A 16,089-nucleotide genomic window follows, 5' to 3' on the forward strand; every position below is an offset into this window, starting at 1 on the left:
GTGTCTGGCATCAGTTTCCTCATCCTGCCTATAATATTCTTAATCTAGGCTTCCAGACATTATTTCATATTAGCCTTATTCATTGGAAACTGATTAATTTGATCAAATATGTATAGATCAATATACAATACATATCATATGTGATCACATTAATCAGTTTTTCATAGATCTCAGTTTTAAGTTAATCAGTTTTAATAGAGACAAATGCTTTGGGATAATTCCAGCTTTGGCACTTATAGAAATCATTCTGTTTCTTACTAAAAACAATAATGCTTAACTATAGATTTAGATCAATCAGGAACCTAAATCTTTTTTTTAAGGGCATATGTTATGTGTGCAGAGTTGAAACTGTCTTGGAATCTTGGTTCTTGATGACAATATGATTTACCAAATGAACACCGAGAGTGCCCACTTTCAACTTCCTTGTTAATGAGTAAGAATTGTGTTATATGCCTGCCGCTAGGCTAATCATTGGCAAAGGAGGGTGACTTGCACCAATGATAATACATCCTATGGGGCTAGACATATGGAAACAAACAAATCAAAAAGAAGGGGATAATAGTGACAAGAAAGTAACCAACACTGTGTGCTGTATCATACATAAAATTTAGTTCAGAAAACAGATCCTAGTGCTTCGATGATGAATTTTATCTCACAGCAAAGATGATATTCCTAACGATCAGGCATTCATGTTCATAAACAGCTTTATATTCATATTATGATCTTGGTCGTTGCAGTAAGATGTATCCTATTTAAAGACTGCTCTAGTATCTATTCGTATATGAGATATATTTAGGAAAACTTTTGTTATTTTGGGCCACTAATTGGTGCTAGTTAGTAAAGAGGTTTTAGTTAATAAATAAGATTAATGTCACACCAAGCGATTCAGTAAACAGTAGTTGTTCCCAAAACTGGCTCTGAATCTGAATTTCATGGACTTTAGGAATTCTAAGAGTCTATGGAATAGATGAAGAACACTAGTGTGAAAAATGGAATGGTACAAGGTATTTGTGATTTGAACAATAAAAGAGCTCACGGACATTTTGTGACCTATAGAGTTTGGAGTAAAAATATATACAATAAGCATGCCTGCTCTGAACACATTGGTATTCTTAAAGGGTGAATAAAATGTAGTCAGGTGTGAGTAGAAACGTTAGTTTAAAAAAAATGAAACAAACCTACTTGTGTTTGACTCTATCCAGTGGTTTTTAACTTTCTTGGTTTGAAGGTGTCATTGAGAATCTGAACAAGATTATGGAACGTTTCCCAGAGAGTCACATTTGCATATTCATGTCATGTTTTGAATATTAATAACCTCTTCTCTAATGTTCTTGGTCTATTAAAAAACCTGAAGCAGTGTTACTAACAACTAACAATAGATACCATTAATCCAGTTCTTACCAGTTTTTTGAGTTCCACCTCGATCTCCTGAGTTAGAATATTCAGGAGCTCAAAAATACACATTTTGTACAGTTCCTTTATTGTTTCTGATGAAATTAATTGGATCTTTATTAGCCAGAGAAACAAGGGCTTTAGAGTCAGGCATATCTGAGTAAGAAATCAAAGCTTGACACTCAATGAGCAAGAGCAAGTTGCTTAAAACTTCTGAGCTTTACTTTATCTCACATATGAAACGGGAAGGTAGCTGTCCTCACACTAGTGTGAGAAAGAATGTGTGGCAGCATCAGTATATACCCCTAGCATGTAGTAAGGACTATAAATATCTGTTTTTATGGGCATTTAGAAAGGGCCTGCTTTGTTTGCAGTGAGGATATTATCTGAATATTAAAAATTATTTTAGCTAAGAAATTCATGGTTGTAATATTTGCATTAAATATTAAGAGCAGAAATTGCATTACTAAAACAAAGATAAAATAGCAATGGCATTGAGCTGGACGTGGCTTTTATTTGAGCCACGAAATGGATAAACACATTATCAAGTCAAAACTTGCAGAAAACGAAGCTCACTGACCCCTAGATTCACAGGCGACATCTTTAACCCTAATTTTGCAAGGCTTTTTGGAAGATTTCCAAATTTCAATGCTTTAAAATGCTCATGCCAATAGAGTAAATTCTCGGTTGTATGGAAGGGGATTCTTTCAAGTATTCAGACTAGTTCTGAATTGGCAAAAAAAAAAAAAAACAACAACAGACCATGTCTTATGTCTAGCGACAGCAACAACCACAACCACCACAACCACAACCACAACCACAACCACAACAACAGAATGTTTGAGCATGATGCAGTAAGCTGTGGGGAAGAGTAAAGATTTGGAGATTTACCCTGATTGGTTGTTTTGCCAACAAAAAGAATATTGTTATAAATGCTAGTTTTTAAAAAGACAAAAATGGGAAGTCTGTGTTAGGCAAAAAAAAAAAAAAAAAAAAAAAAAAGCAGTAGTGATATAAAAGTAAAATAACTCAGGGAATGGGAGAAGGTAGCCCCAAACAGAAGCAATTTCACACAGCTTGATGGGAGGTTTTTTTTTAATCATTTCTTATGTTGATGGATCTTCGAAGTATTCAAGGACCTCTGGGGTGGGTCATGCATACTTGTCAATGACAGAGTGTCCAGAAATAGTATCAGATCAGTAAAAGAGCTTAGTGGCACTTAATGAGTCATAAGACCCCTATGTTTTTTGAAGCAACGTGTAAGATAAATATATGCTCAGAACTTATAAGTGTCCTATTAAAAGGGAGAGTGGGGAAGAGTAATTGTGAGTCAGGACCTTCGTAAAGAACAGAGCCAATATATGTTTGCTTTGTTTCAGTGGTCTCCACATTTTCATTAGTGGACCTTACTTAAAATCTGAGAAATGATTATATATATATCTTTCCTAGAGAAATAGTTTACATTTATATATAAGCGCAGTGTTTTGTGGAATGATGACCACTTCTCTGATGTTTTTGGTCTCCTAGGGAAATGGAAACAGTGTATCAGTTAATTATTGATTGATTAAACTAACAATAACTAATAGCTACTATTAATAAGTACGTACTATGTTGGAAACAATATGCTAAGCCCTCTATATACAGCTTCTCATTTAATCCTCACCTGTTGGCCTCCTCTTATAGATGTGAAAGCTGAGGTTTGGGAAGTTACATAGCGTGCAAGGAGCAGATCTTGGGATCAAACCGAGCTCTGTTTGACCCCAGAGCACATGCCCTTAAGCAGTCTGACATACCGCCACCAGTTTTTTTTTATGTAATTTTCCTTCAGGCACTTAAAGTCCTATATTACAACCTAAGCTCTGACGCATTAGTGAATCTTCTGAATTTATATGCTACCTTGTGTGTGTGCATGCAACATTTGTTTTACTGGAGATACATAGTTTGACTCAGATTCCCTTAGGATAGCTCGTCTAAACCAGTGAAGAGCCAGTCATTTAGCTATGCCAGAGGTTAGCTGTGGACTCAGGTCACCACAGAGCCACATATTTTGGCCACGCAGGCCATCTTCTTTCTACTTCTCACTGCACAGAATCACTGTTCCAGATTTGGTTTTAGGATTAGGTCCTAATATTGACTGAAGCATGCTACTGGAAATGGCTATACAAAATCTACTACTGCATTTTACTTTAGAGATATTTTTGAGTATATTTTTAAATAGATCTTCTGGAATCTTTTAAAGAAAACCTCAAGCAATAAATTACTTTTGGAAGAAAGACAATTATCTTCCTTATGTATAATAAAGAATGTAATGATGTATCCCGTTATTCAAAAACCAAAATTTTAGAATGAGATCTACTCTCCAACTTTTGCACCTGTGTCGGGCTCCTTGGCCCATAGATTTGCATTTGACCTTTTCCTCAGTCATAGCTGTCTACTCTAGTTTGTATGTCTCCATGTTTTGAATATATATTTTTCATATGTTATTGTAGGGCCTCTCAAATTCTTCATGGAAAACAAAAAAAAATATAAATTAAAGATTTAATATGTGTTGCCTCCTCCTTTTCTACCACTCTGTCTAAAAAGAGGCAGAGTGGGGCACCTGGGTGGCTCAGTCAGTTAAGTGTCCAACTTCGGCTCAGGTCATGATCTCACGGTTCATGAGTTTGAGCCCCACGTCGGGCTCTGTGCTGTCAGCTTGGAGCCTGGAGCCTGTCTTCGGATTCTGTGTCTCCCTCTCTGACCTTCCCCTGTTCATGCTGTCTGTCTCTCTCTCTCTCTCAAAAATAAAATAAAAGACATTAAAAATAATTAAAAAAATAAAAAGAGGCAGAGCTTCGAAATCTTGCATAAATTTGTTCTTTAATACCTTAACATGTTACTAAATACAGGAAAATGGTCCTCAGGGTGACATAGCAGACTAAAATAATATGAACACTTTCATACTTTTTAAATATTTTGTAATTTTTAAAGTTTTTCTTAATGTTTATTTTTGAGAATGCAAATAAGGAAAGGGCAGAGAGAGGGAGACACAGAAGGCAAAGCAGCCTCCAGGTTCCAGGTTCTAAGTTGTCAGCACAGAGCCTGACATGGGGATTGAACCCACAAACTGTGAGATCATGACTGAGCTGAAGTCAGATGCTTAACTAAATGAGCCACCCAGGCGTCCTGGCAAACATGTTTCTTACTGATTAACTTCGTAGAGGATTATACCTTGTTTCTCTCCTCCCCAACAAATACTTATCTCAGGCAAAAATGACTTTCATTCATGATTGGATTTTCCAAGAATTAGCTCTATTGTGTCTATTTTGTGTTGTGAATCTAGTGAAAGCCATATACTTTAAATCCCAGATCCAAAGGGGCAAAGTTCTCTTTCAGTTGTGTACACTTGAGTATGTAAATGTGAAGTCTATCTCAGTCAAAAGATCAACACACCAGCACAGGACTGGCCAATAGAGTGCTATCTACACATAGCATCAACATTTTTCTCAGGGAAAACTTTTGGATTTTCTTAAGTAGCTGCAGTAAGTAATTGATTAAGAATCCATACCTTGATGCCATAAAGTATGGCTCTTGAAAACATTTTAAGTCAGGAGTTTTGCTGGGAGACTGTAACAAATCAGGAGAAAACTCAAGACACCTTCCTTTGATGTCTGGTTTAAAATCACATATCCGGAAAATCTTATCCACTGACTTGGTTTTAATTACTTTCTGCTGGGACGCCTGGGTGCTCAGTCAGTTAAGCATCTGACTCCAACACAGGTCATGATCTCACGTTTTGTGGGTTTGAGCCCCACATCGGACTCTGTGCTGACAGCTCAGAGCCTGGAACCTGCTTTGGATTTTGTGTTTCCCTCTCTCTCTGCCCCTTCGCAGCTCATGCTCTGTCTTGCTGTCTCAGTCTCAAAAATGAATAAACGTTAAAAAAATTTTTTTTAATTACCTCCTGCATATCAAGAGAATTCTCAAATTTGTGCTTCTAACTACGACCCGTCTTTTGAAACCTAGACCTAATTTTCTAATTCCTGCCTCCTCAGCTCTTCTTGAGTGTCTCATGGTCATTTCAAACTCAAACTCCTAAATGGAATTCATACACATCCAACCCGATTCTTCTGAGTGTTCCAGTTTTTAGTGAATGGCATCTTTGTTCAGTGAAGAGATCAGAACCCCCGAGAACACTCCTCTCCTTTCCTGCCTACTCCTTCTTCAACAAAATTCCCTTCTTTCCATCTCCCCTGCCCAAACAAGTTTTTGCCAAAACTCTCATCACCCAGATGACTGAAAATCCTTCCAGGTAGTGCATGAGATTTTACTCTTGCCTAGGCACAACCCATTCTCCATACCAGCATCCATAGGTGACGTTTTCGTATTTCAATCTGGGTATGTCATTCTCTTTCTTGAAGTTTTCAGTGACTTCCCATTACCTTAAACATTGGGACCCAAATTCTTAATGTGGCCTAAAAGACACCCACCTGATCTAAATATTTCTTCTGACTCATCTTTAGTATTTTCTCATCTTGTTGCATTGGCCTTATTCAGGTTCCTCTAAAACCAGCACCTTCTTGCCTGCATCCTTCGCGTGAGCGCGCGCGCACACACACACACACACACACACACACACACACACACACACACCATCTAATTTCTGTTCTATTTCCAAGCCCTGCTAGACATACTTTCTACCACGAACTTTCCTTGCTACCTCTGACTGATCAAATTTATCTTCTTCTTTATTACAGGACCATGGAATAACATTTTCCACATTGTAGGTGTTCAATAACTATTTTTAAACAACTATGTTGATTTATTTAGGTTTTTGTTAACAAAAGGAGTTTCTGGAATCTAAGTGTGTTTGACTCACGTGTCAAGAAACTATTTCCATCACATCATGGTCATCCATCTATGAATGAAGGAAGAAAAGACAGCTCTTAGCAACTGTACTTTGATAAATACACTAACGATGTGTTAATGGCTCAGAAAACTTAAAACTTACATAATACTTTGGGGCCTTGTAGAAGTAGTCTTAACCAAATCAAGATAGAAAATAGCAAGTTTTTAAACTTTTATTATTTTCATTTTTTTTTCTTTTAGATAGAACACATGCTTGGGAGAGAGGAGTAGTGGGAGAGAGAGAGAGAGAGAGAGAGAGAGAGAAGGCTCCATGCTCAGCCCCACATGGGGCTCCATGTGGCGCTCCACACAGGGCTTGATTCCATGACCCTGGGATCCTAACCTGAGATGAATGAAATAAAGAGTCAGATGCTCAACTAACTGAGCTGTCCAGGAGCTCCCCCAAATAGCACGGTTTCTATCTGCTTCCATGACATGAGCTATCAGAAACTTTGACCTCTGATGTTTCTGAAAGAGTCTAAAAACATTCTTGTTCTCTATTTCACTCGTAAGGACATCGGAGCTTGCTAGATGTCTCTGTGCTATAGCATGACATGTTTCAGGACCTTGAAGAAGCAGATGGCAACAGGTTTTCTACTTCCCTGCCCCTACCTTATTTTATGGACTTGGTTTCTAAAGGTGAAATAGGATAATGGAACTGGCCACTGCCTTCAGGGATATTCATCTTTGGTGCTTTTGATTTAAGACTAGACTGCCCGTCATTCATGAAGAGAAAAATCTGGCACTGCAGGGAACTGGGACCCTTGCTACTCTGTGTGTGTGTGTGCGTGCGTGGTGTGCGTGCGTGTGTGTGTGTGTGTGTGTGTGCAGAGAGTGAAGAGTTTCATTTTGAAGAGCTGGATATTTGTGGAGTCAATGGTGTGGTGAAGAGGAGGATTCTTAGAAAAGAATGAACATTTAGAAGTTCATTCTTAAAATGAACTTAAAATCCAAGAGGAAGTATCCGTTGCTCTCTGGGGTCAGCCTCCCCTTCTTTAAAGATGGCTTCTGCCAAATAGGCTGCAGGGAAAGAAGCCTGAAGGTGGGGGAGGAGGGAGAATTGCCTCTCTAGAGACTACAGGATAAAACATTTGCAAGTGATATTTTGTGAATTATGTTGCCTGGTTGTATGCTTTTGTTTTTAATCTGGCTTTGTTTCCCTTTTTATTACATCAGAGCTTTAAGTGGAGTTTATTTAAATGCTCCTATATCAACTCTAGTACTAGAGATTGAAAGAACAGTTGTGTTCCACATTTGGGCCAGCATATCACAGTGTGAACACTTTCTTCTACTTGCATGCCTCATGTCCTCACTTGCTGGGACCATGTGGTGGTAGCAGAATTAATTATTAGATATCTATCCATCCAGTTCTTCCCCACCTGGCAATGTTCTCTCCATTGGGTGACAAAAAGAATTCAACTTGATTTATTGAACAAAAGTCTCTAAGTCGCCTTAGAATATCTTTAGAATCTTCTTTACAGTAACATTTCAAGTTTCTCCATAGCCTTCAGATTTCTCCCTATTTGGGTTGCTGTTCTTTGAAAGTCATTTAAGAAAAAAAATTTCTCCCCCGTCCCCCCAAAAAAGTTTAGGGCACAGTATACAAATACCCAGCTATAGTAGTAGTCTGATAGAATTTTGTTCATTCTGAAATACAATGTGTCAACTAATATATGTATGATTTCATAATACTTCTTGCTTGAATGGGAGGGATGGGCCAGAGGTAGGATCCTTTTGTACAGGAAGGAAAGAAATAAGAAAGGCTAGAAATATTGAAGGTAAGATGGGTTTACTTTATCTGAACTGAGGCATATTTACTTTCAACTAGATATAGGCAACAGACCCTGCTCTGAGTCCTTTTGCTCTGTGGTGAAAGTGATAAGCTAAGAGCCAACTTGGTTTTGAGTGATGGGCCAAGTACTGGGTGATGTTTTCCCCAACCATAGCAGGGTTTCTTATGAGGAATCTCACTCCCTGAAAATGCCTATAAGTAGAGCTATCGGTGTATTTTATAGTTCTACACAATAAACAAGGAAGAGGGAAGTACCAAGAAAATAATGTATCCCATCATCCAAAATGTCATGGTTTGTTGTGCAGTTAAAACTCCTGATAGAAGAGTCATCTCAAAGGAAGTAGATGGGTTGGTAATGGCTTATGAACCTCTAAGAGCAGAGATACATTTAGGGGCCCTTATCACAAGGCAAGTACCCTACTTGGCAGTAGAATAGTGAAAGCTATTGGGTCACATAGAAAAATCTGACAGGAAATAATGGAGTTTGGATTTAGTGAGAAGGCCCACCATCCTCCCCTTCAGTCGCATACTTGTACCTCCAGAGCTTCGGACACTAGTGTTCCCCATCCTTGTTCTTTTAGGGCTTTTTCCTATTAGGTTCATAAGAACCCCTGATTTCTGAGTTTATGGACAAGTGGTTTAGGCTGAAGGAATGAAAAGTGGTTCTTTTTGATATGTGTACATATATTTTTAAAGCTTTTGTCATTTGCTATCTTTTTAACGTTTTTACATTTATGTTTTATATTTTGTTTGGAAAAACATGGAGAACCAAGCCTCTGCCAGACAAAGAAACAGGCAAATAAGAACAAACACAAATATGTGGCCCCTTTTATTTGGAAATGGTCACTCATTTCAACCAATATTTGTACATAAACTTCATTTATCATCATAATAGAAAAGGTAAATAAAGATTCAGTGTTTTTCAAAGACTTTCAAATAATATAACTAAACAATGTAACTTGTGATTTTTAAATTACATTTAAGTATTCTACTCTTTTCTTTCTCACCTAAGAGATTGAAAATATGTTCCTTGTGTTTGTCCAACTTTTTTGAAATTCAGAAAGCCTCCATGTGATCTTATTATCAACAGTTCTATGCAAAATATTATCCCTATTTTGTGAAACTAACATTCCTACCACTTTATATTTGCATAATAGTTAAAGGTACTTTTCCCATTTTATAGATGAAGAGTATAAAAGTTGGTAAAGCTGTGGTTATGTAAGGCTTACAGGAAAAATCCCCATGTCTGATTGTAACTTTGGAAGGATTAAGTGATTTGCCTAAATTCTGGAAAAGCGAGACTAGAACCCTGGGTTTCAGGATCTCAGCTTGTTTTTCTTTTTGGACCACGAGCATCTTAAAACAATCATCCAAGTAGGGGGCATTCTCTATGTTATGAATCCCTACCTCTCTATAAAAACCTGATGCTCAGGTCCCAAGCCCCCCTCGAAGCCTCAGTTAGGGTGGAGAAAGTTGCAGCTGATGTTAAGATGTAGCAGTTGGAGAGACCCTAGCAGAATCATGCACTGTCCAGCCTCAGGGTGTTAATGGTGCAAAATGCACTGTCTGTGCCTTGTCCAGGGATAGGAGCAGGGCATCTCTGAGGCTAGCTCTGTGGCAGGATGTGGCATGTTGTCCTTGGCCATGTAACTTCCAAGCATGGTTCATGGACTTTTCTGGAGAAGCTATGAGGATGCTCCTTAAACTTATTCAGATAGGTTTCTTTATTTGCAACCAAAAGCTTTGACTGATGTATGGCTCAAGTTTCTTTTACTGGGATGCCTTAGCCCATAAGCCGGACATCTTTAATGAACACTCTTTGGTCATTTTTAAGGTTTACTCACTCTCAGCTTTGGTATTCGCTTTCATTATCTGTACTTTACCCAAGCCACTGTCTCTGTTTTGGCAATGTGAATGCAAAAGGAGTAAATCTTTATTTACTGCTGCTGTTGCTCAGTATTTCAACAAATTTATTCAACAAATAAATTCAACTCATGTATTCAACAAATAAAGTGTTAGTGTGAGGGCAGCAAAGGGGAAGATGGACATACACTTGGAAAGCACATTTAGGACAATACAGTTGAGGATTTAAATGTCATTTACTTATTCATTCAACAAATATTTATTGAGTGCTTATTATGAGCCAAGCTGACTTCAGATACCAAAGTTAGAACTGCTGGTGTTTAAAGTAACAATATGTTACTTTATGGAGATGACAGTGCTATGATCATCTCTGTGTTATAAAATGATCCCTCTGGCTGAGGGGTCACAGGATACATTGGGGAAGAGTAAACACTAAGAAAGGGAGATCAGTTAGGAAACATTTTTGACATTTCAAATAGAAGAAGGTAGTTAATCTCAAGTAGGATGATGGCAGTGAAGTGCAAAGAAGCGAAAAAAATTGAGGGATTTTAATAAGAGTTAGAATCCATAGAAAACTATTGATTAATTAGATGTAAAGGATGAGAGAGGGGGGAGAGATAAGGAAAAAACCCAAGGCATCTGGCTTGAGTGGTGACAATTAGTGAGATAAGTAAGACGGGGGAAGTGGTAGGGGTGGGAAGCAGGTTCTATTTTACACATGTCAGTTTTGACCACCTTTGGAGATGACAGTAGGCAAACAAATCTGGAGTTCATAAGCAAGATTCAGGCTAGAGACAGAGACTTGGGAGTCTGAGCATGTAACACAGAAATAAACAATGACATCACAGGAAAGGATTAGATCACCAAGGGAGAGTGTAGAGAAAGGAACTAATCCAGCAGGTTTTCAGGTAATGGTTCAAGGCCCCCTGCAGGATGCTCAAGAGCATTTTGGAAGTTCACAAAGTAAAAACTATGTCTATAATGCTAACATGTAATAACCTGTCTTTTTCGTATCATTCTGGCACAAAGGTACAATGTAATTTTCCAGAAGCTATAAGATGTGTAATGATGTCATCACTTTGACAGCTAATGGACTGTGTGCTTGTTTATGTCTGGGTTTAAGAATTTTTCAATTTAAATTTCTTTTTTTTTCCAGTTTACTTATTTTGAGAGAGAGAGAGAAAGAAAGTGTGTGTTTGAGGGAAGGGTAGAGAAAGAGAAGGGAAGGAGAATCCCAAGTAATCTGCACACCAGTGTGGAGCCCCGTGCAAGGGCTCAAACCAAAGAACTGTGAGATCATGACCTGAGACACCCAGGCACCCCTCAATTAAATTTCTAATATGATAAATGTTGATAGTTATAACCCCTTTAAATATAAGCGCTTTGGGGTCCTCAAAATTTGTGAAGTGTAAAGAGATCATGATACCAAAATATCTGAGAACCAGCAGGCTAGAGAACTTAGCCTTCATTCTATATGCAAGGGTGATTCTTGAAGACTTGAGGGTAAGGGAAAACATAATCAGAGGCATGTTAATGAAAAGTTGTTCTGATGGCGGTTTTGAGGATACGTCATGATGGGGATAACATTAAGCTGTGGAGGCAACTTAGCTGATAATTATAACAACTCAAGGATGAAACTACTAGGGGGCTTGAGCTGTGGAAGTAACAGTGTGAATGACAACATTAAAGGAAAATGAATGTGATTTTATTATTGACTGAATGTGGGTCACTATTGAAGGGATGAAAGGAGCAAAGAATAACTGGTGTTGGAACTATGTGTTTGGAAGAAAGGTCTTGTTCTCCTACCGTTTAAAGGAAAATTGATCCTTGACATCTGATGAAGATTCATGAGGTGAGCACTGTCTGATAAAAATATGACGAAAACCACGACCAGAATTCTAAGTTTCCTACTAGCTTCCATTAAAGGCAAAAGGGTAAACTTAATAATATATTTTATTTAACCCAATATATTCAAAATATTATCATTTAAACATGTAATTAATTTTTAAAAAGTACTGAGATTTGGGGGGATTAAATCTTTAAATTTAGTGTGTATCTTACACTCACAGTAGCTGGGAGATCAGACTAGTCATATTTCAAGCACTCTAGGGCCACAAGTGGCTAGTGGCAACTACCTTCAACACAGCAGACTGTGTTGCTTGAGTCAAGGTCATCTGAATGGCAATGTTGATTTTGTTGGGGTCGAAATAACTTTTTTAAAAAATTATTTACTCAGTAAGGGATGGATTTGTACTGAATTCTGTAACTATCTCATACTCCTCGTGACCTCACTCTGGAGGAATATAATTACAGGTCCTTTCTAAGGTAATGAGCCAAGTAGTTGGCTTACTTACTTGGAACTGAATCTCTGACCTGCACTTTACAGACAGAGCCTGTATTGAATGCGGCTAATTAGCCTAGCACACTGACACTGGTCAGTGGAAGGGAAAGCAGACAAAGTCTGACTTATGTGGAAAGACCATATTAATAGCATTAAAGGTACACGGAAAATCAGAGAAAGGGTGCAGTCATTCTGGGAGGTGGTATGCACAGATAATGTAAGTACTTAAAGATTTTAAGAGTTTAGCAGTGGCAGCGGAGCTAAGAAACTGTGTGATACCCCATTATCATCCACAGCGATGCCATTATTTTCCTTCTTTCTGAGTGCTGAGCTGTCCCGCGAGGTAGATGCATTGAAGGTACAATACTATACAACCTAAATAAAGGTCCTAAAACACATGACTATTTCCATGGAATGAAATTAATGATCAAAAAAAGAGGAGGAGAACAGATGAGAAGTCAAGGTTCTCTAATAAAAAGATTTCTGGGATTACAAGATAAAGACGAGTGGAAATGAATGTATCATATGCTCCTAAGGCGAATGTGAGTTTAGGGAAGAAAAATGCAGTAAAATGAGAACAGATTAGACCTTGATAGTATATAGCAAATTATCGTAGTATGCCTCCTCACCATATGCTCACTCCATGATAAGTTCATGTTCCAAGATGAAATGAAAAATTAAGATGCATGGCATTAGAGATTCTAGAAAGGATAACAAAAAAAGAAACATGTATGACAAAAAAATCCTAAACAACCATGTGCAACAAACAGTCATTTTCAAAGTTCAGTTTGAAAAGTTACACATTTATTTGCCTTATTAATTTGGAATGTTATTCTGCAAATGTTTCAAGGCTTTACAATTTAAAGTCCTTCTACTTATTTCCCTTGGTTATATAAGAATTATTCACCCAAAGTCTATTTCGCTGGTGGGTTATGAACTCCTTGATTATTGCTGTTGTTTTCTTTTGATTATGAGAATCCAGGAGTCATGATGTAATGTTGCTATGGCAATGAATATGTACAAATAGATGATTAAGGGTGGGGGGAAGGTTAGGTCCCGAGAAACACATTTGCATGTAAATTCTTCCCAATGAATAAAAAAAACCTTACATGAATTTTTTCTATTATGTACAAAAAATATAAAAGATGTGTTATATCACATATTCATCAATGCATTGTACTGCCTATATTAAATGACAGGAGTCATTCAATATGCCCCAATGAGTATTTTCTTAATAACAGTTTATACAAAAAGGTATTGGATTAAGACTGGATTAATTTCCATAGGGATGTGTGTGTGTGTGTGTGTGTGTGTGTGTGTGAATAAAGTATGCTCTTTTAAGTAAAACTTGGGGCACATTATGAAGATGAAGTTCTTTTCTGGGTTGCCATGAAAATGGTGTTAAGAACTAAGCATATCAGAAATATTTATAATTGCCTATGAATATACTTTGCCAGCTATTGGGCTTCAAGCCATTTAGAGTGGCTAACTCCTTCCTTCAATGCCTCTATACTATTGATGCTGGAAAAAGAACATGCACAAGAGGACTAGGGAAATGGTATTTGAAGATGACGCTTAAAATACTTCTACAAATTAAACACTTAGCTTTTGAAATATTAACTATGTGTGTGGCGGGGGGCAAGAATTCAAAAGATCCTGCTTCCTTCATTGGCTGGCCATATGTTGACTGGCAAGGCACCTAACAATTCTTTATTTTTTTGATACTGTGCTTCAGACAAAGGTGATGATCCCTGCCATTTGATAAGGATTCATTTGACCAGAACTGTCAATAGAGATATAATACAAGCCATACTTAACTAAAATATTTTAGGAGCCATACTAAAAAGTGATAAGAAATAAGTGAAATTAGTTTTAGTAATATAATCAACCCAATACTTCCAAAATATTATAATTTCAACAAAAGCAATATAAAAATAATTAATGATCTACTTTACATTTCTTTTGGTACTAAGTTTGAAATCCAGCATGTATTTCATACTTATAGCACATGTCAATTTGCACTAGACTCACTCTACACGTGGCTAGCAGATACCATAGCAGACGGTGTGCTATTAGGCTCACAGGACAGAGTTGAGTTTGTTTAGAATATTAAAATCATTCAATATTAGACTTCTTGGGTAATACCCTTGCTTTTTTAGAAGATGAGAGATTTCCAACACACAAGGATGTTGCCTACTGTACCCAAGAGACAAAACAAGTTGCCTGTAAATACCTGACAATAGTGTAATCGTTTCCCGCGCTTTCCACATTCACTACTCTTTTAAATCCTGGCCACAGTTCCAAGAAACAAGGAGAGATGAAGGGCCATCTACTTTTGAGGAAGCAGGCCCGGATACTAAATCCTGCTCTTTCAGCTCTAAATCTCATGATCCAATGGTAGATCACAATCTAGAGTTCACTTATCAAATAATGAGCAAGCCAAAATATAATGTGTCCTAGCATTTTTCTTGCCTTTTTTTTCTTTAAAGCATCTGTTTTGTGGGTGTCTGGAAGGGCTCAGGCTTGTCCCACATCTCCATTTTTTTTTTTTTTGTTTGCTTGGATCCAGAATAAATTTAGAACAAAGTCTCTTTACGCTTAGGGTTGTTTTGATTCATCCAAGGTGGTAATGGTGGGGGTAGATCCTTAGGACTGTCACCAAGTCCAACAGACATCCAAATCCCAGTACTGTGATCTATTGATGGTGAATGATATATCCAAGTCAATGATATATCCATTATTTCACCATAGGTCTCTCGTAGACCTCAGGACACTCAAGTTATTTGGAGCTGAGGTGGGTGAGCAAGCAGGTAATATCTCTTACTCTAAAGCAATTAATTTACATGACGATCGCTTTTCAAGGAGCCCCCGACCAGTAGCAATAACACCAGTATTTACTTCTTGGTTTTTTTGTGCTGTTCAAGTTAAAATAATCCCATCTGCTTTAACATTTAGGCTATATATATTAATTGAATTTGGGTTAATTTTTATTAATTGGTAATGTCACCCTTATATTTTCAATCACAGCCCACATGGGAAGCACAACCATTTGATAAGGTAACTCCAGGAATTAAAGTCAAACAAGTTTCCAATATATTTAAATCATTCTTCACCTTCCCTTAATCTGTGTGTACGGTTTCCCTCACCTTGCCCAGTATTTCCACTGCAAGGTACCTTCCATAGATCACAGCAGGAGTCCTCGGCCTCCAAGCCTGGTTGATGACCACATCGCCTGGCACAGGTGGTCCAGCTTTGGTCACCATTCTTAGAGGGGAGGGTTACCTGAAGGCATCAGGCAAGAGAAAAGTTTAAGGCCTCCCTATAGGTAGCCAAGGCAGTTAGGGAATTGGTTATTTGCAGGGCTGAACAGAGAGGGCGCCCTTCGACAGACGCGTGCACAGCCAGGACAGGGTAGTGGGATGCGCCCCGCAGGAATACCTGTGGATGTCTCAAGGTTCAGTCTAGTTAGAAAACCTTAAGGGCACTGCACTACAAACGAATGTCTAGCGACCTGGACTGGTGGATCTTCTGTAGGAGACCGAAGAGAGACCATCAGGGAGCAACTGCTGCAGGGTTTAAGTTTTCCTAAAGCCTCAGTAGGGCTCTCCCTCGTGTCCCAACCCTTTTCGCAGCTAGAGTCCTGGGGTTCCGCGCCACGCAACTGCCTTTCTAGCCCCCAGCTCTGGGCGGTCTCACTGCCTGGCCCTCGGGCCGCTTTCGCGCGCGCGGCGGGCAGCGCCAGGTCCCGGGCGGCTGCGAGAGGGCGCAGGGGGCGGAGGCGCAGCGGGGGCGGGCTCTGTCCCCGTCCGCCCCC

Source organism: Suricata suricatta, chromosome 3, assembly GCF_006229205.1.
Source record: "Suricata suricatta isolate VVHF042 chromosome 3, meerkat_22Aug2017_6uvM2_HiC, whole genome shotgun sequence".
In the NCBI taxonomy this organism is placed as follows: Eukaryota; Metazoa; Chordata; class Mammalia; order Carnivora; family Herpestidae; genus Suricata; species Suricata suricatta.